The sequence below is a fragment of the Protopterus annectens genome, chromosome 16.part0, assembly GCF_019279795.1.
Source record: "Protopterus annectens isolate FY-2018-M chromosome 16.part0, PAN1.0, whole genome shotgun sequence".
Lineage (NCBI taxonomy): Eukaryota > Metazoa > Chordata > Ceratodontiformes > Protopteridae > Protopterus > Protopterus annectens.
Genome location: NC_056750.1, coordinates 13,380,078 through 13,407,582, shown reverse-complemented (window position 1 = coordinate 13,407,582; position 27,505 = coordinate 13,380,078). Strand labels below are relative to the sequence as shown.

Below are 27,505 nucleotides of genomic sequence, written 5' to 3'. Positions count from 1 at the left end.
AGTATGATATTCATCAATTAAGTATCAAATTTATTTATTTATTCATTTAAAATTTAAAAATTCAAATAAAAATTAAATATAATAATAACATAAGATCAAATATTGGTACATATAATGGATACATACATTTATAATGGAATCAATATTTATAGGGTGCAATTTTTTACACATTTTTTATAATGTAAATATATTAACTGAATAAAAAAGATTGGAATACATCACATTATAAATATTATAGTTAAGCTTTCTGCTTATAAGATAATATACTAATAGCATATAACTTGATATATATTTCATTAATTAATTAATTTGTGGTAATAAAAAATATATACTTAGTAACATCATAGGGTTAATATATATATACATTATGGTATATATGTAGTGTAACAACAATAAATAGGGTAATATATCATTCATTATATGTCATTATAAAATTGATCAAATAAATAGTCATATACAAAATTAGATATATATTTATAGAATTTTGAAAATTGATTTGTATTAGATTATATGTACATATTTATTTGTAAAGTGTATGAGAGTATAATGTATACATATGTGTTGGTTTTAAATGAGAAAGAATATATATACATATATATATTTTTTTGAACAAATACCATTTCCCTTTTAAGAAAGTATGGCGGGAAATTAGGTCATTAATTAATATGATTATTGAATAATCAGTATTGTATAAATAAATGGTGTAGAATGATAGACTGTATTCTGAGGAAGTTCAAGGATCTAAAACCTAGGTCAACAATAAAGCAGTGTTCGTGTAAAGGTGGTTACGGAGTCTTTTCTGCAGTTTTTTGAGTTGGTCAGTATTTACCAATTTGGTTTGTTCTCTTGTGGATATCTGTTCAACTCCTTATTGGCATTGGTATCGGCTTCACCTTGCTTTTGTACTACAAAGCTATCAGTTCTGCTGCTTGTGCAGATAAGTTATGTGGTAAGGATTGGGCTTCTAAAATTTTAGTGTCTGTAACTACTGCATACCCTACCAGATTCTTCCCTGTAGGACTCCTTCTGCATGAGCCGTCCACGTAATATGTCACCTCGGCATTATCCAAGGGCATATCTGTGAGATCTTGTCTAGGTAAAGCTAACTGTTCAATTTCCTCCAGGCAGCTGTGTGGTGTGCCCTCCGCAGGAGTTGGAAGTAATGTTGATGGATTTAATGTCGTACATCGTTCAATTGTCATATGAGGTTGGCTCAGCAGTATAGTCATACATGAAAGGTGTCTAGCAGGAGAAAGGTATGCCACTTTTTCTTGCAGTAAAATTATTGCAACTGCATGAGGCACTCTCAATGTGAGAGGGTGGAATAACACCACTGAGGCCGAAGCCTGTACTGCCATTGCAGCTGCAACTACTGCTTGTACACAGTGGGGCAAAGATCGCGCCACTGGATCTAACTGCGATGAATAATAGGCTATGGGGCGTTGCTTATCCCCATGTTGTTGCGTCAATACTGACGTCATATATCCTTGCTTACAATCTACGGTCTGAAAGAACCGTTTGTAAGTCCTAAAACTAATGAAGAAGCTATCAACTGCTTCAACCTGCAGAAAGCCGTTTCTGCTTTAGGTGTCCATTGTAAGATATCTTGTGCTGCCATTGGTGTCTTATATATCAAGTCAGTCAGTGGAGCAGATTTCAAAGCATAATTTGGTATCCAGCTCCGACAAAAATTAGTTGTACCCAAGAAAGACATAATTTCCTTCTTGGTTGTTGGTTTGGGTGCTTGCAAGATTGCTGTTTTTCTTTCCTCGTCTAATATTCTACCTTCATTGGATATTACATATCCCAAGTATCTAACTTGTTTTTTCCAAAGTTGTAACTTACTTTTGTTTACTTTGTGTCCTTGTGTTGCTAAAAATTTCAATAATGCTACAGTATCCTCCCTGCATTGTTGCTGGGTGGGGGCTGCTAGCAAGATGTCACCTACATAAAGTAGAATTTGATTACCTCCCGGTGGGGTAAACCCTGCCAGGTTGCTAGCCATTTCTTGTGCAAATATTGTTGGGCTCTCACAATATCCCTGTGGTAGTCGAGTATACGTATACCTTTTACCCTGAAATGTAAATGCAAACCAATATTGACTATCAGGATGTATAGGTATTGAAAAGAAAGCATTGCTAATATCTACCACAGAGAAATACTTCTGTTGCGGTTCTAAATCGTTTAACAAAGTATGTGGGTCTGGCACCGTAGGTGCTCTAGGTATTACTGCATTATTTACAGCTTGTAAATCTTGTACCATCCGCCATTCCCGTTTGCTTTTTTAACAGGAAATAGGGGTGTATTACATGGTGAATCAGGAGATTCTACCAGTACTCCTTCTTTGAGTAATGCTGCTATTATAGGCTTAATTCCTATTTCTGCATCCTTTCTCAAAGGGTATTGTCTTTTCTGTGGTCTAAAAGCTGACTTTGGGGTAATTGTAACCAGTCCTGCTGTTCGAATAAGTCCTACATCTGACTTGCCTGTTGACCAAAGAGTTGTTGGAATTTCACATAAGGCCTTTTCTTTTTCTTTTAATAAAAACGCTAATCAGCTGTCCTCGCTAGATTGCAAGTGTACAGCTGGATGTGTCTGTGTCAACCAATTCAGTTTTTGTTTTTGTATCCCTTGTTCTGATAGTTCTAAATCAGTCTGTTTCTCCCATCTTGTTACTTTTTCTCCTAAGTCTTCCCATTTGACACTTTTGTTCTTTGTCAAGCTGACATGTGGTAATCGATTTGATCTATACAATGCAAGGAATTCTTGAGGTAATGAACAGCTAACTACACTGTTCCCCTCAGTATCCCAGTACAAAGTACGCAAAACCAATCTAGTTGCACGATTTCTAAACAATTTTTGCTCATACTCTCTATCAGGTCCTGGTGTAGTACAGTAGTATAGAGTACAGTGTAACAAATGCTGTCGATCAGTGTCGAGGGAGGGGGCTTTTCTGATGGCTACGTTCATCAGTTCCTCGGTTACTGCCCCTGGACCAGTCGTGACTAGGTCCTGGCTGTACCAGTAAAATGTTTCACCCTCCGATCGCACTACAAATGTATCCATTTGTCTCTGTGCCTCCATACCTTGTACAGTTGGAACTACTGCTATGCCAAATACCTGCATAAGGTCCCTGCCCAATAGGTTCACTGGACACTTTGCAGAAACAAAAATTTTACTTCTCTGGGTCATACCTGAAACAGGGTCAGTTATTGCTATACCATGGGAAAGTGGTTCCCTATATAGCTGTCCATTTGCTGCTTGCACTAGTATATAATCGGGTGATTCGGAATGTTCTGGTAACTTGGAGGGGTGTATCAAAGTCCGTGATGCTCCTGAGTCACACAGGAATTTGACTTCCCTTCCCTCCACCAGAAGTGTAACTTCCGGTTTTGTATCTGCTAAGTAGAGCTCTAAACTCAATAATGCTGAGTCCAAAATTTCACTTTCTTCATCCTCCATATCTACTTGCACTTCCTCTACTCCTTCTATCACATTTACATTTGTTTTCTGTTTATTAACTTTTTCTGATGATTTCTGACTTTTACATGATGTATCTTCACTATCATATAGTCAGTCCTCATCTCCCTTATCTTCTGTAATTACCTTTTTGTTTTGCTTACAATCCCTTGCTAGATGTCCCTTTTTCCCACACTTGAAGCATTCACCTTTCTTTTTTCTCTCTTCAAAATCTTCTGATCGTTTGTGAGACTGTTTGTATCCCTGGGCATTCTTCTTGCCCTTTTTACCTGACTGTAACACAAACACTTCAGCTCCGTCTTCAGCAGTGAAGACTTGCACCTTCTTTTTCTTTTTACTATTAAAATGTCTTTCAGCATGTCTAGCGTATTCGAGTAAGGCTTGTAGCCTCCCTGTTCGATGGTCTATCATATGCTTCAGAATGAAGCTACTAATAGGTGCAATGCAACCTTTCAAAAATGCATTTTTCAATTGTTGTTCATACGGGGAATCATTTGTTTGGTTCTCAGGAACCAACATACCGCTATGATTATTAAAACACTCTAATAATCTAGCATAGTACCCATCTATTGTCTCATTTTCCTGTTGTATGCATTGATTAATGCAAGTCCAGTCTGCTCTAGGCTTCCATTTTTCAGAGATTCGGTCTGTCAGACCTTTCACTCTGTTGTCTAACTCTGCGTCACTATGTGGGAGTGGTCTAAGCTCTGCATTACGAGGATTCCAGGTGCCACAAATCATGTGCCAATCTGGACCTATAATTTGTCTTGCTACTTTTTCTACTTCTTCCCCATTCAAGTGGTAACTCAACCTCTTGCCTTGTAAATCTTCTAAAAATTTCGTAAAATTAACTTTCGGATGTGGAATTCCCTCAGTAGCCTTCTGGATATCTTCCGGTGTCCATGGTCTATATACTAAGAGTGTTGGGTTTTGCCCTTCCTGTCCTGCCTGAGGATTTGGAACTTCTATAAGTGGGCATATTTTTTCCTCACTCTCATCCTGTAGGTTTCTCTCTATTTGATATGATTCTGTGTCCCTATGTGTTTTACGTGTTTGGGACCTAGTCTCAATAGGATCTCTAACAAATGGTTGTGATCTTGCTGAAACTTCAGGATAACGCGGAGGCAGACCAGCCTGTCCACTCGCTTCATATCCTGAAAAGGGTAAGGGAGGGGGCAAGGGAGGAGGAGGAGCTGTCGCTATTACCAAGTTATTATCTTCTTTGTCTAAAAACAATGTTTTTGAATTTTTCAGCTTCTGTTCCCTACGATTTGATTCCTCAATCCACCTGTGTGCCTGAGGAATGCCTAATTGGCGTTGCTTTTTTGCCTGACCTCCCGCATCAGATTTAAGCTGTTTAAGGAGTTTAACTAGTGAAGTTTTATCTAGTTTACCATCAAATTCATATTTGTTAACCCATTTCATATAATACCTAACGTTATCGGAACGTTGTGATTGCATGTATTTTGCGTCTTCGGTTAGGGGCGGATCTCGCAATGTTTTAGTGCACTGATTACCCATGGCAAAGAAAATGTTACGTAACCCTTTTTTATCACATGATATCAAATTCTCAGTTCCTGTTCACAGTTTATCTAGAATAACTGCCTACCTTATTCTGCTACCCTGATCTATGACCAAATATACAGTACTTCCTTTTGTCCCTGATGTGCAAAACAAATTTTGACAACAATATACTGTAACCTAGTCCCTGATCTAAAACAGAAAAAAGGCAAATTCTTCCTACCTGAGCCTCCGGTATTGAATCGTCCAATATCCGCTCTTCGGCCACAGATCAGAAAGTGGCCAGCCTCTTTAAACGACAATTCAGTCAGAGGTCTTTTCATCCAAGAAGAACCATTTCGGTAACTTCTCCTGCGCAGTATTCGACCACTGGTAGACTCTGATCTGCAGCTGTCCGAGGGAATTCCGGTCCGAAGGACCAAACTGTTAAATAAAATCAAGAATTCAATACACAGGAGGTTCACATTCAAAAGTTTACTAGTGTACACCAGGAGGCAAAAAATGTACAAGTACAGAATTTTGTCTAACATGAAACAGGAAGCACACAATTTTTATATAGGTTTAACATTCAAGCTGTGCCTACCTTACTGACGTGGTATGTCACAGGGCATCTACATCACTTTAGCTTACAGTCCTCTATTCATTAAATCTGCTGATGCTGTATATTTTAAAAAAGTTTTCCTCTGGTAACAATACGGCCTTGCTATCCACCTGGTCAGACATAATGTCTCTGTGTAAAGTTACTTCTTTAAGGTTTCATATCAGTTTGAATACAATAGCAGATTCAGCCTTTTAATACACATCTTTATTCTCTGTTACACTTTCTCACACAGCTGCGTGCTATCTCAGTAATACATATACAAGGCCAAATCATCCCAGCAGGAAAGAGCAGAAGATTTCATTATTTCACACATTTAATTTCCTGACCCAGCAGATAATCACTTGTGAAAAGCATAAACATTAAAACTTGCTAAGCTAGCATCTGCCAGGGTCGAAGGTCAGCTTTGCTTCAAGCCACACTGCAGTTTCAAAACTACTTTAAATTTAAACATGAATTAATCCTCTCTACTATATGATTAATAGAATAAAATGCATTATGTACTACTTTGCTTTTAAACTAGCATTTCTCATATATTCAAATACACATTTTTCTAACAAGTTCATTTAAGTCCATCTTGCAGGATAGTGACATCTTTAGGGGACTCAGTGACCACTCCTAGTTTGCAGTCATCAGCAGACTTTGTCAGCCACAGACCTTTAGCTTTTGCCTGTACTTCAGAGAAGTAGATTCTGAACAGTAGGGATCCCAGAACTGATCCCTGTGGAACAACTCTGGTTACGGGTTGGCTGGAGGCGGTGGAGTCCCTTATTTTGACTGTATGAGTTCTATCAGTGAGCCAGTTTGCAAGCCACCTGACAATATATGGGTTGATTCCCAGCTGGGTGAGTTTATCAATGATGCCTTAGTGAGGGGCTGTGTCAAAGGCCTTGACTAAGTCTAGGTAGGCTGTATGCACAAATTTGCCCTCGTCTAGGGCTTTGGTGACTGTCTCGAAGAAGTCCACCAAGTTTAACAGGCATGATCTCCCCTTGACAAAGCCAAACTGAGTGTGGTCGAGCATTTGGAGAGTTCCTTTATCTTTGCTGATAAGGTCCTTGATGATTTGCTCCATGGTCTTAGATAAGCTTGGTCAGGCTAGTGGATCCATAGTTCCCAGGGTCAGTGGATGCACCCCTCTTTGTGCCAGGGGATGACGGTAGCTATTTTCCATTCCGCTGGGACGATGCCAGTGCTTAGGATGTGATTGAAAAGAATACCCAGTGGTGTTGCTAATTCCTGTTTTAGCATGTAGAACACAGCCTGGGATTTTATCTGGTCCCATAGAGGCTGTATTTTTGGCACTGGAGAGGGTGTTTAAAACCTGCTCCTTAGAGATACTTGGAGGGGGACAGGTGGTAGGGAATGCTTTTGGGTATGTGTGGTGGTGACAGGGTAGTGAAGTTTTCATTGAACCTGTCAGCCAGCAGGTTTGCTATATCTGTGGGTTCTATATATGTAGTACCATTAACTACAAGTTCCACACAAATCTGGGCCTTTCCTTTGAGGTTGCAGATGTAACTAAAGAACATGTTATGGTTATCCTTAGTTAGGGAAGCTAATCTGGATTCGTAGTTAGCTTTGGAGGATTTCAAAAGAAGTCTTATTTGCTTTTTTAAGTTGAGCAAGGAGTGTTTATAGTTTTGGGATTGTTCCTTCGTACTCTTAGATGGCAATTTCTTTCTCTTATTGTATAGCCTGTTGATGGCAGATGTCTACCAGGCAGGTTTGTTCTTCCTTAAAGATCTGGTTTTGGTCCTATCAGGTATGGCAGAGTCAATACAATTGTAGAGATGTTCATATAAAGCATTGGTGTATATCCTGGCATAGGTGCCCATTCCATCAAGGGGGGGGTTATGAAGCTATTAATGCAGTTTCGTAAGAGATTGTAATTAGCCCTGGAGAAGTATTTTAGTCTAGTTGTTGCTGGGGGGGGGGGGCTGGTGTTATAGTTACTTCTAGTGAGATTGATTTGTGGTTAGATCTCAGCAGGGAGGACCACACACTGGGGGTGGTACAACTGTCCCCATGTTGATGACCACCAGATCTGGGATGTTTAAGCCCCTTATGGGGGTGTCAACCAGCTGGTCCAGGGCATTGGAGTTTACAAAGTCCAAGAACCTTTGTGCAAGTGCATTGGAACATTTATAATTTACCCATTCAATGGACGGGTAATTAAAGTCACCCAAAACCAGGGTGTTCTGTTTTACCTTGATTGATTCAAGTAGATCCAGGTAGGCTGAGTGGATGTCCTGATTCATGGAGGGGGTCCTATAGCTGGCAATGACTTGAAGAGAGGTCTTACCAACAGTCAGTTGCACCTGAAGTAATTCACGAGAAACATGCTGTTTTAACCAATCTAGGGGTGTATTAATCTTTAATAAATATTGATACACTATTTCCTTTAGTTTTCATGCCTTCAGTTTGTGGTCTGAATGTGTGGAAAGAAATGTAACCCAGTATGGCTAGAGTGGTGGTCTCCGCCTTAAACCAAGTCTCTGTGACTGTACAAATATCAGCATCTTACAAGGTAAGGACTGCTTCCAGTGAGTGCAGTTTCAGGATTAGCAGCATAACCTTGAGGTTGTTTTAGAGGGTATTTTTAAGTCGGGAATTTTTTGCTTGTGACATTGCCTAAAAAGGTACTATGAGGGTGGCAAGAGCCTTAGCCAGTAACCAAAATCCCAGGGTGACAGATGAAGACCATCTCTGGCAAAGCATCAAAGTCTGTTGACCATGTCATCCCAGGCTTACAGGTACTGGATCCCCTTAGAGTGACACCAGAAACTAAGCCACTTGTTAAAGTCAATCATTTTTTTGTTCATATTGTGGCATCATCCTAGACAAAGGTAAAATGCTGCTTAAGGCTTAATACTTGACTGCCTAAAACTTTGAACCTGCCTGAAGCTTTTTCCTTTGGCATTGAAGGGGCACATAGATCGCTTTCTAACTCATCTTAAAAAAACACTTTTACCAAGGTGAGTGATCGCAAGATTATTCTCAAGTCAAGATAAGGATTTATTCTTAAAAGCTGCATGGACTAATTATCCAGGTAAAATTAAAGGAAATACTATGAGATTTGACAATGACTATTCTACATTAGTGATGTCCAAGAGAAAAGCATGTGTGCCACTTGTTAAAAGCTTAAAGAAAAGCAATATTAAAGCACAAATCTCATTTCCAGCAAAATAAGGATTCACCTTCCAGAAGGAAAGAAGATTTTTAACAGCTTGGAAGATGCAATGGACTTCGTGCAGAAAAATAAAGTCCTAAAAAAAAACAGAAGAAATGGGCTGGAATCTATCAACTTCTTTGAAGAGAAATACAAGAATGGTTGATTAACAAGAGACAGAAACAGTAAAAAACTGAAGGACAAATAAAAATCAATGTATTTCATGGTTATGAATTCTTATTAATGTAAATAAGTGCTTGAATACTTATGAACAAGTGCTGCATATTGCTTTTTACAAGGTAAATAATTTATTTATTTCTCTACATAAATTGATTACTGATTCCCTTCTTAAAATGTTGAGTTTGATTATTTTAGCTGTGTATGAAATTAAACCCATTTATTTTCATTTAGAGTTTAAAAGGTTAAACTATTCATTTTATTTAAAGTTAATAATTATTATGATGAAACATGTTAGGTGGCACACTTTCTGATATCTTGGCATTGTTGAGGAATGCACTATTAAATATTATACAGGATGCAAGAAATTACACTAAAGAGGCATGTTAAGTTGCATTCTGGGTTTTTAAAATGGTCCAGTAGTGTGCTACTGATAGTATACTTGACATGTAATAGCACCCAGGAAAGTTATACTATGCCATAAACGAAGTATAAAAAATATAGTTTCTTTCATATATAAAAGTTATTACTGGAATATTATCAAATAATTAAGAGTAACATTCACACTTTACAAGTTAAACCTGGATAACACACAAGTGTCGTTTTTTAATGCAAATTTATATTCTATGTCTGCTTTAAAAACTGACAGTCTGCTTTATATTAAATGTTCATACAAATAGGATTTACTAAATCATTATTTCTTTAAATGCAATAACTTTTTAGTGGTTAATATACTTTGAAATGTTTTTTTGTTTTTTTTTTACTGGTTTGGAAGGGTTTGAGGGATTGATATATAAAGTAGAGGTGGCTTGGATTCATTCCTGAATGTTTTTGTGCGAACTGTAGCTGATAAACTGTTCATTTGCAAACCCTTGTCACGAGGACCAGCTTGAAGCAGCTTAATTAGTCATGAGTACTTTTGTGATGCTGCAGGAGTTCTGAAATTCTAAGAATTGTCCAGGTTACTTCTTCCTTTTTCAAAGTAATTAATCATAATATTTTGAATCACATGCTAAGATGTCAGTGAATACCATATCTCTCAACCTGGAAATATCAAAAATCTGGACAAGGCCCATGAAAAATAGGTACAAATCTGTATGCTGATTAACATAGAATTTGCATACATAATTATGTAACCCCACCCATTCCAGTGGAAATGTGGGATACCAACTTTCAAATGCAAACTGAAGAACAGACAACCAAAATATGGCACCAGCGTCACCCTGCAGTCATTCCAATGTCCCATTACCTGGCTATTTCACCCCATTTACCATAAACACTAATGTGTGCATACTGCTTTACTAATACAATGATTATTTGGATTTTATTTTTTACATTTTACAGCCCAATGCACAAACACCAATAGATATCTGCTAAACAAAGCAACACTGTCCCACAATGAAAATAGACTTGGCATTAAAACTTCTCTGCCCTTGAAACTCACATTCATTGAAACAGCATTGAAACCCACACCACATTCAAAGAAAATGCATCAGGCCAGTGGTGGATAAAGATTACCTATGGACTGTTTTCAAATCATTGGACCCTTGCACACAAAAGAAACATACATGTTTTCATTGATGCACCTTCCTGACTTTATTAAATTATATTCCTTGTATAATGCAGCACACTTGTTAGAGCGCATTTTACATTTGTTTGAATATTTTTCCAGTAAGCTGTAGGCAATGAAACAAAATACATGAATGAACCAATAATGAGAAAACTGCCCAATTCAGAACATTTCCATCATAAAAGTCTACTTTCACAGTGTCCACACCCACACTATAAATAGAATGACAGTAGAGTAAGCCATAGGCATCTTGCACAGCTTCTCACACTTATTTTCAATTTCAGGTAGGAATGAAATGTCTTGTGTTTTAATCTGCAGGACACTTTGCAAAAACTCTTAAAAATTAGTCAAGAACATTTAAATTTCAGATAAAGTTCTCTTTAATAATGAATCTCTTTCTGAACAATTCTGAAAGTTGAACTACTCTAACAGAGCAATATCTCTAAGAACTAAATATCTTTAAACCCTCTACTGCAATAGAAAGCAAAAGAGAGGACTCATTCAGAACCAAAACAAGGAGCCTTTATTCCTGCCTCTAAATAGCAGAAAAATCTGGAGAGACTGATATAATGCAATTTCGTATTTATGGAAAACACTGGAATACGCAAATTGTTATTTAAGGAACAATGTTAAGTTGTCAAACTCGCCTTCATTCTTGCTGGATGGGTTCGGAGCCCATCCTCGGCTCCAACTCGGCACTTGCTAAGCTCGAGAGCTAATTTTAGCAGCTCGAGGCAACCCTATATCCCATGATGCAAGGTGTGACTACCCAGATCTCGTTTGCCGCTTCACGAAGAGGTCTTCTTTTACCAGCTCAGGTAGTGTTTTTGTAATTAACTTTACTACAGTTAAAAATCTTCACTTTTTTCTGTGTGGGTGAAATTTTAGTACTAGTGTTAGTCTTTCTATAGCCTTCTCATAACCCTATACTCCCTCAACCTATTAGGTTTAGTTATTTTCCCCTTCAGGCCTTAAGCTTCCCTTTTCCCTAATTCCTGTCAGGGTGTTTGAGTGTTATACTTAGTTCCCCCCCCCCCACTTCTTTAAGCTAATTGTGTGGGTGAACTTTGTGTGTGTGTTTTTGTGCACTGGGCATTATTATGTCCAAAGAATCGAAGGTCTCAGGCTTCAAGAAGTGTGACTCTTGCTGTCAGAAGATGTCTCTGACAGACGGTCACACTTCTTGTGTGTACTGCCTGGGACCTCTACACCTGCAGGACTCCTGTGCCATTTGTCATTCTTTTAGCCACAGAGTCCTGCAGGAACATAGGAATAAGTTAATTCTACGAGGCTTATTGAAGCCTGAGAGCTCCCCGACCAAGACCGGGTCGGGGAAGCCCTCTAAGCCACCTAAGCCCCAGGCTTTAAGTTCGAAGCCTTCGGCTGTGGCTCCAACTCCTTCGGAGTCGAGGTCGGCTCCGGCCGGAGCCGACCTTTCTCTCTTAGAGGCAGTGGTATCGGTGCCGGCCGGCTCCGATACGCCTGCATCGAAATCGATGTCGGCTCCGGCTGGAGTTGACATTTCTATGTCCCAGACTGGAGCCGATAAGTTATCGGCTCCGACTGGAACCGAAGGGTCTTCGGCTCCGATGGTTCCGACTAGGATGAGATCTCGGTCTCCTTCCCTGGAGTCGATTCGCTCGGCTCCGGGATCTCTGCATTTGGAACGGAGCCATCGGAGCCGATCTTCTAGGTCTTCCAGGCTCTCTGACCACGACTTGGAGAGAGTGGTAAGCAGATTGCTGAAATCACAGGCACTTGCCCAAATGCTCCATAGCCTGTCTCAGCAGACGACCGCTATCACTCATCCCCCTGAATTTCCTCCTTCGACTCTCTTCCAGAGTTCGGAGCCGGAGCTTCTCGAAACCTTGACTGTTGGTGCGTCGGAGCCGATGCCACCCCTTTCGGCTCCTTCGTCTTTGACTCCGATTTCCTCCATGATACCTTCCATGGAGGGATCCGGTCATCGTGACTCCCACGTCGGCTCCGAGGGGGCGAGTGGCATCAGACCCTTGTCCGGCCCCGTTCTCCCTCTCGGAGCTTCGGCGTTGGTGAGTTCGGCACCGACATCGGCCTCGGAGCCTTCTCTTTCGGCGGGGCCGGGAGTTCCTGTTTCTTCGGAGCGGGACCTCTCTGGCCTTCCTGGAAGGGGAGCCTTTGAGGTGATGAGGAGTGTTTTAGCCCCTCAGCTGAGTCAACAGTTGGTTCCATTAGCTTCCCCCTCCTCGGTGCCTGCTGATATCTCTTCCCACTCTCTTGCTCCCGGACCCACAGATCCATCGCCCCAGGTTTCCCCACTGGGAAGAACTTCCTCTTCCGAGGTTTCTCCTGATCCTTCGGGGGAACCCCCGCATAAGAGGACGTGCAAGAGGAAGCACATAGACTCCCCTGAGTCTACAACATCTGATACTGACTTAGATGAGTCAGAGGGATCCCCAAAGTCCCCATCTGAGGATGTCTCCTTTTCAGACATCTTGGAACTCCTTAAACAGAGGGAGAACTGGCCTTCCATTAACCCCTCCGAGGATGAGTCAGTGTGCCTGGAGGCTTTTGGATCTCGACCTTCCACCTCCTGGGTGTCTCCGCCTTTCGACCCTCTCATGGAAGTGGTGGCTCGAAAGGCGTGGACGGCCCCGGATTCTGTGGAACCAGTCCCTAGGAGGCCATCTAAATTTATCATGGCCCCGGTAGACAAACAGTTTCTCACCAAGGGTGTCCCTGTTGATGCCATGGTGGTGGCAGCTGCCACCAAGAAGGAACTTGCCGATCCTTCTGTACCTGTCCATCCTCCTAACAAGGAGTCTGGGACCATGGATAGGTACGGTAAGCGGATTTTTTCCTCAGTGACCTTCACTATGCGCTCGCTGAATTATCTCTGTCACTTTACCCGGCTTCAGAGAGATATTCTCAAGGAACTAGGTGAGGTAGTACAGGATCCGTCAGCTGCCGGGGCTCAAGAAAAAATTGCCTCGCAGCTGGGAATCCTAAATTCCTTAACAAACTCCTCCATGCGTCTCATTTCTTATGCGGCCGATGGAGCGAGTAGAGCCGCAGGCACAGGAGTGGCCCTTAGGCGTCAGTCCTGGATGCGGCTTTGCAACGTCGCAGATCCCTTTAAGGCATCCTTCAGAAATACTCCCTTCGATGGTTCGGCCTTGTTTGGACCTCAGGTGAAGGAAACATTGACCAGATGCGAGCAGGACGGCAAGACTCTTTCTGCCGTAGGACTCCATTTCTCCACCCCTTCAAGACCTTATCCTAAAGGCCAGAAGGGAGGGAAGATGTGGTTCCGAAAATCTCAGGGAGTCACGCCGGACGCACGTGGTCAGTTTACCCCTAGAGGCAGAGGGGGTAATAACAATAGATGCCGCCCTAGGGGCAGAGGGGGTCCGCAGAATCAGGGTAGCAGAGAGCCTCTCCTTGACAAACCCTTCCAGCATCCCTGAGGTGCTGCCCGACTGTCCACCCTTGGAGGCAGTCGGGGGAAGATTGTCGCTGTACCCAACAGCCTGGCTTTCCCTTTCTCAAGACATTTGGGTACAGTCGATCATATCTGAGGGTTACAAGATTCCCTTCGAAAACTATCCTGTCCCTCAAAAGGTATCCGTCCCAGACGTTGCACCCGGTCTAAGGGAGTTATCAAAGCTGGAGGTAGCAAAACTTCTAGCAAAAAGAGCCATCCAGCCAGTTCCAGCAGACCAAGTAGGATCCGGGATCTACTCAAGATTCTTTTTGGTCCCCAAAAAAACGGGAGATTGGAGACCAACTCTAGACCTCAGCAGACTAAACAAGTTTGTCAAGAAGGCAAGATTCCGGATGGTCACGCTTCAGTCCATTTTACCCTTTTTGGGCAAAGACAACTGGATGTGCTCGGTAGACCTTCAGGATGCGTACTATCACATAAGAATTCACAGGCGCTCCAGAAGGTTTCTCTGCTTTCGGCTGGGGACCAGTCATTTTCAATTCAGAGCCCTGCCCTTTGGTCTCACTACAGCCCCCAGAGTGTTCACCAAATGCATGGCAGTGGTCACGGCTCACCTGAGACGTCAAGGATTCCAGGTGTTTCCGTATCTAGATGACTGGCTCCTCACGGCCACCACCAGGCATCAACTTCTCCAGGCCAGGGACTACACTTTTCATATGTGCAGCCAATTAGGAATTTCAATAAACTTCGAAAAGTCCTCCTTGTTACCTTGCCAGTCTATTACCTTTATAGGCACAGAACTAGACACTGTTGGGATGTCAGCAAGACTCACAGATCAAAGACTTCTGGACATCCAAAAATATGTTCAGATAATCCTTCTCAGCAAAAAAGGGCCAGGTTTGTCCCGAAGGTGCTAGGACTTATGGCGGCCGCCATCGTACTTCTTCCTTTGGCTCGCTTCCATATGCGGCTACTGCAATGGATGTTATTCACCCAGTGGTCCTTCCAGCAGCTTCCCATGAGCCACGAGATCATCTTGACACAATCTTGCAAGAGTCACCTGACCTGGTGGATTTCTTCCCCTCAAGTCCTCCAGGGCAGACCTTTTGTTCCCCCGGCCCCGGTTGCCACAGTCACATCGGATGCCTCCCTGATCGGGTGGGGGATCATTATCAGGGCAGGATGGTCCATGGCACTTGGCAACCCTTCGAATACCATCTGCACATAAATGTCCTAGAGATGAGAGCAGTGTTTTTAACGTTGCAAGCCCTCAACGACTTTCTTCCTTTAGGAACTATTGCAGTTCAGACGGACAACATGTCCGTAGTATGGTACATCAACAAACAGGGCGGGACCAAGTCCTATCCACTGTGTCGAGAAGCTCTCAGACTTTGGCAGTGGGCAATCTCCTCTCATCGGTTTCTGATAGCAACGCACATCCCCGGGAAATCGAACTTCATTGCGGACAGATTGAGCAGAGCTATTCTCATGCCTCACGAGTGGTCTCTCAAACAATCAGTAGTGGAGGAGATTTTTCAGAAGTGGGGCTTCCCTTGCTGCGACCTTTTTGCTACACCCCAAAACAGCAAATGCCCAGACTTCTTCTCCCTCTTTCCACTCCCAGGCCAACCCCCCAGAGATGCTCTAACCCAGGTTTGGCCCCGGGGACTTCTTTATGCCTTTCCTCCATTCCCCTTGATACCTCAAGTCATTCAGAAAGCTACCGTTTTGAGAGCCAAGTTGATTCTCATTGCCCCCTACTGGCCTCGACAAATTTGGTTCCCATTCCTTCATCACCATCTATTGGTACAGCCTTGGTGTCTGGACCCAGTTCCAGATCTTTTGACCCACCAGTCGGGTCATCTGCACCAGGCCATTCGCTCTCTCAACCTCACCGCTTGGTTGCTCCACTTCCTTCATTAGCCAGGCTTCCTATGATTTCTAATCATGTACGGGATATCATAGTAGCTTCTCTCAAATCCTCTACCAGAAAGATTTATGCCAGTAAGTGCAGCGTTTTTCCTTCTGGGCAAAGTCCAGGGACATAGACCCCTTTACTGCCCCAGTTCAGTCAGTTTTGGATTTCTTAGCTGAGATTTTTCAGTCGGGTTCTTCTTCTTCGACAGTCAAAGTCCAGCTGGCAGCAATCTCAAATTTTCATGTTGGCTTAGCGGACCAGAACATAATGTCTCACAAGCTTTGTAAAGCCTTTCTCAGGGGTATCTTTCTACTAAAGCCCCCAATTAAAGATCCTCCTTCGCAATGGGACCTGAATTTAGTGCTGACATCCCTAATTCTTCCCCTTGAACCGGCTGCTACATGCTCTTTAAAATTTCTCTCTTGGAAGACAATTTTTCTGGTGGCTATTACTTCAGCTAGGAGAGTGTCTGAACTTCATGCTCTCTGTGTTCGACCTCCCTACTTGGTTTTCCACAAGGATAGAGTATCTCTAAGAACAAATCCATCCTTTTTGCCCAAGTTGGCTTCCCAGACGAATCTTAACCAGTCTATTGATCTTCCAGTATTTTTCCCGAATTATTCGGACAGAGCAGAACAGAAACTGCATTATTTGGATGTTCATCGCCAGCTCAGATACTACTTGGATAGAACTAAACAATTCAGGAAATCTGATCAGCTTTTTCTTTCTTACGCAGAAAACAGAAAAGGTCTCCCGGTCTCCAAGGTGACCTTATCGAAATGGCTCTCTTCCATTATTTCCCATGTTTATCTCCTTAGGGGCAAAGAATTGCCCTCTAAACCTAAGGCACATTCTACTAGAGGCCTAGCCACATCTACAGCCTTTCAGGCTAGGCTACCTATTGACACCATTTGTGCAGCAGCCACTTGGGCCACGCCTCATACCTTTGTCTCACATTACAAATTGGACTTGGCCTCCAGAGACAGAGCTAGGTTTGGTTCCACAGTTCTCAAGAGTCTGTTCCATTGAGCCACCCAGGATAGAGGTGCTAGGGACGCGGTCCCATCCAGCAAGAATGAAGGCGAGTTTGACAACTTAACATTAAGAAGTTATGTACCTACCATAACGTTCCATATTAGTTGTCTTCTCTCGCCTTCTTTCTTGCGTCCCTCCCTCCTTTCCCCCTAGCCTGGACAGACCTTGAAGTTGTACTCTTCTCTGGGGACGAGTTTGTTCTTCCGATGGACTCCTGTTGTGGGTGGTCACTATTTTTACTAGTTCCCCTGTGTTGTGTTTACACATTTGGGTACTTTCTTCTCCTTCTGTTGGAAGGAGATAATGGGCATATTTCTTTAGCTACCAAACGAGATCTGGGTAGTCACGCCTTGCATCATGGGATATAGGGTTGCCTCGAGCTGGTAGAATTAGCTCTCGAGCTTAGCAAGTGCCGAGTCGGAGCCGAGGATCAGCTCCGAACCCATCCAGCAAGAAAGAAGGCGAGAGAAGACAACTAACATGGAACGTTATGGTAGGTACATAACTTATTATTATTATTAACGTTATTTAAGGAAATTTATTATTTAAGGAACATTACTTGAGAATGCTAATAAGAGTCCTGGCTCATACAAATTTGTTATTAAGTCTGGAACAGATCAGCCAGATGCCTCTGCTACAAAAACATGATGGGCTCCTACCAGGGCAACATAACTGTGCTGGATCTAGGACATATATAGACAATGATTATCACCCTGCATCAAGAACTTTTCCATGCCCCTATTCACACTGTCAGCAGAAACATGCATCTAAAAGTATAGATACATATTTAAAACACTCCTATAGCGTCTTGGTGTTAGCCTAATCTAAGCCTCTAATGCTCAGTAGACACAAATGACTTATAAAGAAAGTTTCATGAAGAGTTACAGGAACAAGGCACAGCAAAATTCTGGATTGGATTTGGATGACAGACAGACAGTCTATTGTAGAATGAATACACACACACACGTATGGGTCCTAAAAAGAAAATGCCAGCTACAGAAAAGGAGAAAAACATCTTAAATATATGCTTTCTTTAGTTATGCTTATTCTAATGACAAACATTACTGTATAATATGCTGCAAGAAACATTAAACAGTTAAAATACTTGGATCAGTAAAGTTTATGACTTTCAATAATGAAAGCAGATTAACTGAGACCCACAGGTTATTTTTAATGGTATGTATGCAAATTAATGTTATAAGACAATTGAAATGGGTTAAGAAAATATAATTTGCTAGCATTTAAATGTTGTAATGTAGTCTTATGAAAGCAAGATAATTACACCTCCTTAAGTAAACATTTTTTGTATATATTTAAATTTCTGCAACAAACCAGTAAAGACTCAGTTAACTTCATATATATTACAGAAACACACTAAGCAACATACTTGAGAAGTATTTAAGAATCATCCCTAGTGACAAACACAAATATTTTGAACATCAAAATCAAGATCAAAGTAATCAAAGTGGAGAAATGCCAGTTCAGTTTGATACAACGGACTAGAGCCATATCTGTTTCATCTAGTGCCAAATGCCAATCCCTGAACTAGCAAACTAGTACCCCTCAAATCTATGTCGAGTGCAAAAAAAGTCTCTTTTCTGATCAGGCTCATCAAGGTCCTAAAGAGTGTGTACATGAAGTATAGAAGCAACTGATTTGCTTCAGTGCTGATTGAAAACTATTTCTGTACTGGCATTGAGAAATGTAGGTGTAGAACTTAATGCACTACCAACTGAATGGCGTCAGCAGATTGTACCCAGGGCAGCTGCCACCTTCGGTACACCCTAACCAGTTTACTGTGTAATTTAATTTAATCCTGACTTGTTCTCAGGACTAACTGTAACCTGTGGAACTTGTTTAGCTGCTTACTTATGTAATCTCTGTAAATAGTCTGTAATATGTAATGCTGGTGTTATGTAATGCTGTATCTGCTTACCCTTGGAGCTTTTCTCCCCGGGCCTCTGCTGAAAATGGACATGCATCCATTCGGACTATCCCGGTCAACAAATGTAAAATAAATAAAATAAAATAAATATACTGGACAAGGCATTAGCCGCAAACACTGAGATTTGTATACACCTGCTTATATACCTTGGGCAAGTAAGTTGACTTTCTTGCTATTTAAATTATTGTCTAAAGAGAATTCTGGTGACAGTACACACTCCCCCTTGCAATTCTGCTGAACGGAGCTCAAAGTACACATTTCCCCCTTGCAATTCTGCTGAACAGAGCTCACATACACTTCCCCCCTGCAGTTCTGACTAGCAACACTTCTTAAATGGCTTAGTGCTTGTTTCTGTAATACGGGCTGTACGGCAAAGGAACTTCACACATCTGCTATGCTTATCGCTTATGGAACTTCACACACGTCCTACTTGCAATTCTGCTGAACGGAGCTCTGATTGAGGAGCAACACTTTTTAAACGGAGGTTCACACACACTTCTGCCAAGTAATGTTGTTCCTTTAATACAGAAAACGGGAACAGAACTTCTTACATCTGTTTCTATAATAGAACAAATAGCAACAGAACACACACTTCAAGCACTAAGCAGAACTTGCTTTACTTCTGTAATAAAACAAATGGCAACGGAACACACACACTTTTGCTTCATGCCTACTTTACTTCTCTAATACAACAAACGGCAATGGAACTTTTAACATCTGTAAGTGGAGCTCTGATTACAATTCTGTGAACGGAGCTCTACACACACTTTTCTAATCTGTAAACGAAGCTCTACACACATTTCTGTAATCTATAAAGGCAGCTCTGAACTTTACAGTTCTGTGAACATCACTTCAGAGCTCTGACTGGCAGCACTTCTTGTAAACTGAGCTCTGACTAGCAGGACATCTGCACAGTACACACACATTTCTGTAAATGCAGGACTTCTACAGGCAGGCATGCACATTTCTGTAAAAGGAGCGGTGACAGCGCTTCTGCTTACAATAGATTACTGTAAAAACTACTCTATTGAGACTCACTCATCTCTCTGACTGTTTAATTTCTGCCGTTAGCGGAATACACAGTTCTATTTTAAGCTGGGCTGTAGCAAGTGAACCAGATAGTATAAGCATACATTACATACAATTCTTTTTTCCATACCTGCTGATGCTGAGCCCATTTCTCATCCTTACCTGCAGCATGTAGAAAACATTTAAATTGTTGCACTAGTGCTGCTGCTATATTTCCTGAGTTCCCTCCAAAACAGTTAAAAAAAATAACGTCCGTTCCAACGGAGTTGAGATGTCATTCACGCACGTAGGCTACTGATGCGTGGTGACGTCATCCACAGATTTAAACTTGTAAAAAAAAAAAATCAGGGAAAAAAATAGGGAATTAAAGGGGCTGCTCAGAAATTCGTGGCACCCCATTAGTTTGCCCTCAAAACCGGTAAATACCGAGGAATTCGGTATGGTTGAGAGGTATGATGAATACAAGTTAGGTAATAAGCAAAAGACAGTGAGCTGCATTCTAAACCACTGTCAGTTATTACATAGTTCTGAGTGCTTGCAGTATACCAGAAGGATAGTTTATACACTAGCCTACAGGTTGACACTTCTGATAAAAAAAAAATTAGGATTGTATTTCTCTGTTATTGTCTGTCTTTAATAACAACAAAACGTAATATCTCAGAACTATTTATTATTGAAAGTTTGAATCTTAAAAGGGAAGATTCTTCAGATGTTTGTTCAGATACTATTAGACATAACATTTAAGGTAAAAATAGGACTGACTCTAACAGTAGTACTAGATTAACGAGTATCAAACATATAAGGGTAAATGTAAATGTTTTATTATATGAGACTCCACACTAAGATTATAACTAAAAAATAAAACCTAGGAATATAGTAATAGTACAAGAGATAGTATATAAACCAAAATAGAAAGAGATAACAATAAGTAGATATATATATAGTTAAAGAATATAAATAATGTCTACAAGGGCGGAAGTTTGGCATAGTGGTCAAGGTGTTCACCTTATATGCACGAAGTGCAGGGTTTCAGTCTCACATGTGGTAATTGCCTGCGATTGAAATGGCCTACAAGGACAGCATGATACTAATTTATGAACTTATGATCCCTTGTACAGCTTTACACAGAGTAAATAAAACAAAAATAAAACAATACTGGGAAGCACTAGAAAGCCTTAAACTGATGCAAGCCTTCTAGCTTAGAAGAGAGACTTTGGAGTGATTAAGTATCAGTTTTCCGTACTTTCTTGCTGTACTTAACTGTTTTCCGCCTAAACGCCGATTTTCCAGTGTTTATTGTGATTCAAAAGCTTGTTTTTTTCACATATTGTACTTATTTGACTGCCTGCACTTTTAAAAAGTTGTTTTTTTGTTTAAATAATGTAACTGTTGTAGGCTACACACTAAAGTCCAATAGCCTTTTCTGATTGTTTGTAGTCAATTAAAGCTGTTTTAAGTTTTTTTTTTTTTTTTTTTTTTTTTTTTACTGTTTTTGCCTTATCTTTTCAAAAAAACAAAAAAAAATCCTTGTTTCCTGCCTTTCTAAGCTAATATAGTCCAGTTTTCAGGCTAGTGCTGAATTCAGGGATGTGTTACAAGTTTCTGAGTTGCCTATACCTTACTTCGATAGAAGGAAGTTTTTCTGTTCACCCGTGAGAGAGGGGAGCTTTGAAAAGCCTATCTGTCCCTGGAGGAGTGGTTCCAGCCCAGAAGTTAGTAGTTTATTGGCCATTTTGGGCTAATTTCTATCCCTTTCATTTCCCTGCTATAAAAACCTTGTTTGCACGGTTTTGTGCGTCGAGCAGTGCCGGTTAGATAGAGTTAAGTTATTCCCGGCTCCACTAAGTCTCCTCTTCAGTTTTTCCCTTGAAACTACTCTAACTCTCAACCTAAGCACTCAAAAAGCATTCTACAGCCCAGCACTTGCTCGGACCTAATAGCAAACACTAATATACCCTGACACTTGATTGCCCAGCAGGGCAAGGCTCTTTATTCACGAACCAAGTGACTAAGCAGCTCACCCTACTATTCAGGCATGACCAAAGGGAAATTTCAGGTGTACTCTCCAGTCCAGCTGGTGAATCTGGGTATCCTGAGGCAATGTTACAACTGCCTCATGTACACAGACAACCCTCTCCTCCTACCACAAAACACTAACATATGCGAGAGATGCAATTATACAGCCAAACTGGAGGCTAAGCTGTCTCCACCCAAGACTGGAACAGACAGTCAAGAGGAGAAGGTTAACACCACCACACCTCCAGCCACACGCAGACCTACTAAACCAGCACTGGCAAAAAATACACATAAATACACAAAATCATACTCGGAGGCTCTAAATAAAAACCTGCAAAAGCATCAGAGACCTCCAAAGCAGACACCGAAACAACCTGCACCTCCCGTCACAAACCAGACAACACATAAAACACAAAATCAGTGTGCTGCACAATCACAGCCTTTAAGGCGAAATAAGATACCTAACACACTAGTAATAGGTGAGTATATATTTTCTAAAGCAAACTTCACCTTACTTAAGGCAGAGGTGGTAAGTTTCACAGCCCCCACGCTAAAGGATAACACTGACCAAGATGCAGAAACCTTTGCAAATGCACTCTTTGAGCACCTACAAGGATACATAGATCATGCCACCCCTAGCAAAACCAAGACTCACTCCTCCAAGAGAAGGAAACCAGTCTGGTGGACCCCTGCCATAAACAGACTATACAATAGAAGGAGGAAACTAGTTCAGAAAAAAAGCAAATCCCAAGAAGGAAAGACATCCCTGATCAGTATCAGTAAGAAACTAAGGTCCCTCATAAAATCATCAAAGGCCATAAAAAAATTCTCCAAAGCCAACTTCACGCTTCTTAAGACAGAAGTGGCAAACTACACGACACCCATGTAGATGGACAATAGAGGTATGACTGCTGAATCCTACACAACTGCACTTTATAAGCACTTACACTAGTGCATGGATTGTGCTATCCCTAACAGAACCAAGATACTATCCTCCAAAAAAAGGAAGCCAGTCTGGTGGTCTCCTGCCATAAACAAACTCTACAACAGAAGAAAGAAACTGTTGCAAAAAAGAGTAAAATCCCACAATTGGAGGAACTCCCTGGTCAGCCTCAGTAAGAAGCTGAGATCCCTCATAAAATCCTCCAAAGCTAGTTATGAAAACAAAATCGTCACTGATTCTAAAGACGACCACAAAGCATTCTATAGCTATGTCAAGAATCCCAATGGCAACACTCAGATCTGCTCTGAATTACAGCACAATGACACTAAATATACAGAACCAACTGATATTGCCAACATCCTGGCAGATAGGTTCGCTGCTAACTTTACCCCCCTCTCACCCCCTAAAGGGCCCATCTTTATGCCAGAAGAATACAAAGTTCCTGTAATCACGGCTGCACAGGTAAAAATCTCACTCTCCAAAGCCAAGAACACAGCATCCTTCAGACCTGATAACATGCTGCCTTCTACACGAACTACAGAATGAACTGGCACCCCACCTAAGTACCATGTTCAGTCATAGCCTCACCTCAGGCTTTGTGCCCATTGAATGGCGCACCATGATGGTTATCCCACTCCACAAAGGGGGGGCCACAACAGACCCCGGGAACTACCGCCCCATAAGCCTGACGAGCCTGGTCTGCAAGGCCATGGAATGTGTCATCAAGGAACTCATAAACAAAGACATTAGAGATCTCCAAACTCTGGACCCCACACAGTTCAGGTTTGTAAAAGGCAGATCATGTCTCCTAAACCTGATAGACTTCTTTGAAGTAGTCACCAAAGCCAGAGATGAGGGTAAGGTGGTTCGCACAGCCTATCTAGATCTCGCCAAGGTGTTTGACACCATCCCCCACTCTAGAATTATAGATAAACTCACTAAACTAGGTATAAATCCCTATGTCACAAGATGGGTTCCCAACTGGCTTACTGACAGAACCCACACTATGAAAGTAGCAGACTCCAAATCAGACTTCAGACCAGTGACAAGTGGAGTACCACAGAGTTCAGTCCTATGTCCTCTCCTGTTTGGTATCTACTTCTCTGAAGTACAGGCTAACACAGAAGGTCTTTGGCTAACTAAATTCGCAGATGACTGCAAACTAGGAGCCATAATCGAAACTCCTAATGATGTGGACATCCTACAAAACTGAGACAGATGCCTGGTGTCAAAGCCCTGGTCTCAAGCTCAATGCCAAAAAGTGCATTGTCATCCCCTTTGGTAAAAACTCTGTACCCATGAACTACCACATAGGTGGTAGTCTACTTAACACCGAAAGTGTGATAAGAGACATTGGGACACAGGTGGACAGTAGTCTCTCCTTTGATAATCACATCACCACAGTGGTCAGGAAATCCTTCTATGTGGCTCACCTCATCACAAAAGGATTCTCATCCAGAAAAAGAGGTCATTGTTCCCCTACTCATCACTCATTAGACCCATTATAGAGTACAATGCCCCTTTTGCTATGTACCTCACAAGATATCTACAACATCTGGAAAGACCACAGAAATACCTCACAAAGGGGATTACTGGCCTCAAACAGATGCCCTACGCAGACCATCTCAAAAAACTCCAGCTTTACTCCGTCGCATATCGCCTACTCAGAGGCTATGTCTGCCTAACATACAAAGCTATCTCAAACCCAGAGCTGTTGGACATACTCCACTTAAAGAAATCCCAATCCCTCTGAGCTACACGCTCTAGGGACCTAAACCTTGTCACCACAATAAACAGAACATGCTGGAGGGATAGATTCCTCTCCCAGAAACTTCCCTTACTCTGGAAAAGACTCCCTATCTACGTCAAACAGAGCTCCTCATTAGCACTCTTCAAGAAAAATCTTGATGGTTGGATGGGAAATAGGAAATTCACCCCAGGGATCACTTCTTTGACTTTGCTTGACAGGGGCACAGGAAAATAATTTTCTTGGGTGGTGAAAGCCAGGGTACCTTTTTGGCTAGGCTTGTATAGGCCCTAGAGCCAATAGCCTAGTACCTACCTATGAACCTAAAAATAGCCAAGGATTCAAAAGATAACCACAAAGCCTTCTTTAGCTATGTTAAGAATCTAAGTGGCAACTCGCAGATATGCACTGAACTAGTGCAAAATAGCACAAAATATACTGAACCTACTGATATTGCCAGCATCCTGGCAGATAGATTCAGTGCAAACTTCACCTCCCTCTCACCCCCAAAAGGGCCCACAACAATACTGAAAAAGTGTAGTGTCACAGAAATCACAGATGCACAGGTGAAAATAGCCCTTTCAAAAGCCAAAAACACAGCATCAATGCTGGTGTCCCAGGCTGCGTCTTGCATGAACTACAGAACAAACTAACCCCCCACCTAAACACACTGTTCAACTTCAGCATCTCCACAGGCTACGTGCCCATATAATGGCACACAGCAATGGTTATTCCACTCCACAAAGGAGGGGCCACAACCGACCCTGGTAACTATCACCCCATAAGCCTGACTAGCCTGGTCTGCAAGGCTGTGGAGTGCATCATCATGGAACTCATTAACAAAGACATTGGGAACCTCGAAACACTTGACCCGACCCAGTTGGGCTTTGTTAAGAGGAGATCATGCCTACTAAACCTGGTTGACTTCTTTGAGGCAGTCACCGAGGCTATAGACGAGGGAAAGGTTGTTCACACAGCGTACCTTGACCTCACTAAGGCTTTCGACACATTCCCCACTCAGTATTATAGAAAAACTCACCAGCCTGAACATATACCACTATGTCACAAGATGGGTTGCCAACTGGCTTACAGACAGAACTCACAAGGTAAGAATAGCAGGCTCCAGGTCCGACTCTAAACCAGTCACAAGTGGTGTCCCGCAAGGCTCGGTCCTGGGACCCCTACTGTTCGGCATATACTTCTCAGACGTACAGGCAAACACAGGAGGACTATGGCTAACCAAGTTCGCTGACGACTGCAAACTGGGAGTCATAATTGACTCTGCAGCTGACACTGACATCCTCCAAAAGGGCCTTACTGAGACAAACACCTGGTGTCAAAGTCATGGCCTCAAGCTAAATGCCAAAAAATGCATAGTCATCCCGTTTGGGAAAAACAAAACACCCACGAATTACCACATAGGTGGCAGCCCTCTTAATACAGAAGAGGTAATAAGAGATCTGGAGACCCAGGTAGATAGCGATCTCTCGTTTGACAATCATATTGCCAAAGTAGTTAGGAAATCCTTCTATGTGGCCCATCTAATTACTAAAGGGTTCATATCTTGAAATAAAGAGGTTATAGTGCCCCTCTACTCGTCACTCATCAGACCCATCATAGAGTACAATGACCCATTTGGGATGTACTTCTCAAGACACTTCCAACAGCTGGAGAGACCATAAAGTACCTCACCAAGAGGATTACTGGCCTCAAACATATGTCCTGTGCAGCCCGAAAAACTCTGGCTGTACTCAGTGGCGTATCACGAGGTGATCTCTGCCTGACTTACAAAGCCATGTCCAACTCAGAATTTATGGACATGCTCCACCTAAAGAAATCTAAGTCACTGCGAGCCACACGCTCTAGTGAGCTAAACCTCGTCACAACAATAAATAGAAGATGCTGGAGGGATAGATTCCTGTCACAGAGACTCCCCATGCTTTGGAACAAAATTCCAAACTACATTAGGCAGAGCCCCTCACTAACCCACTTCAAGAGAAACCTTGACGAGTGGATGGGTAACAGAAAATACACCCCTGGGATCACTTCATTGGCTCTGCTTGACAGAGGATCAGTTAATTAATCAATGGGGTGGCGAAAGCCAACACACTCTGGCTTGGCTTATAAATGCCCTTGGGCAGATAGCTTAGTACCTACCTATGAACCTAAAATCATCTAACCTATAAATTAATAATTATGAAAGTAACAACTGACTTCCTCCCTATAATTGACCAGGGAGATAATGTGAGGTACAGGGAAAGATGTTTTTGAGATATTCATTTGGTCAACTTATAATAAAGATTCTGAACACCTATTTAACTTTTCTTACTCGTAATAACTCGTTGATGGCCTTTTTTAGGATGATACGTACTAAAAAATGAGACACATTAATATGAATCAAAAGCATGAGCTACGCTTTGTTAATCGAATGGAGAATTTGAATGGTAGCTTGTTCATCTTTTTCAATAAACTAGGAATATGTTATTCCATGGTAGAATGTTTTAGGGTTATATCATTAGGTAATTTTTTATTTGTTTTAAAAGTTTTGTCCATCATTGAATATTTGATATTGTTATACATAAAGTATATACAAGTTTGGTCCATAAATGTGATTTCATTATGCCTGTGTTTTTCTGTCTTATATAAATGTCTGATTTTAAATGTATGTCTATTAATATTAATGGATTGAATAATCCAGTAAAGAGGGGGAGCCTGTTGAAATACTTACAATTACATAAAGCGCAAATCGTATTTCTACAGGAAACACTTTTACTTAATGAAGATGTAAATAAAGTTTCATCAAACAATTATTTGGTTTCAGCAGGTTCTGGCTTTTGAGCTAAAAGAAGAGGCACCCTCATTTTATGGAAGTACTCACTGGTAATGCCTAAAGTAATAGATACCTATGTTGGTAAAAATGGTATGTTAAG

At 41.6% G+C, this 27,505-nt stretch overlaps 1 protein-coding gene across 2 annotated transcripts in view; it reads left to right on the top strand.

The window, feature by feature from the left end:
• AK8 (adenylate kinase 8) overlaps positions 1-27,505 on the top strand; it is a 2,747,949-nt gene that overhangs the window by 1,159,184 nt on the left and 1,561,260 nt on the right. The window lies entirely within an intron of this gene.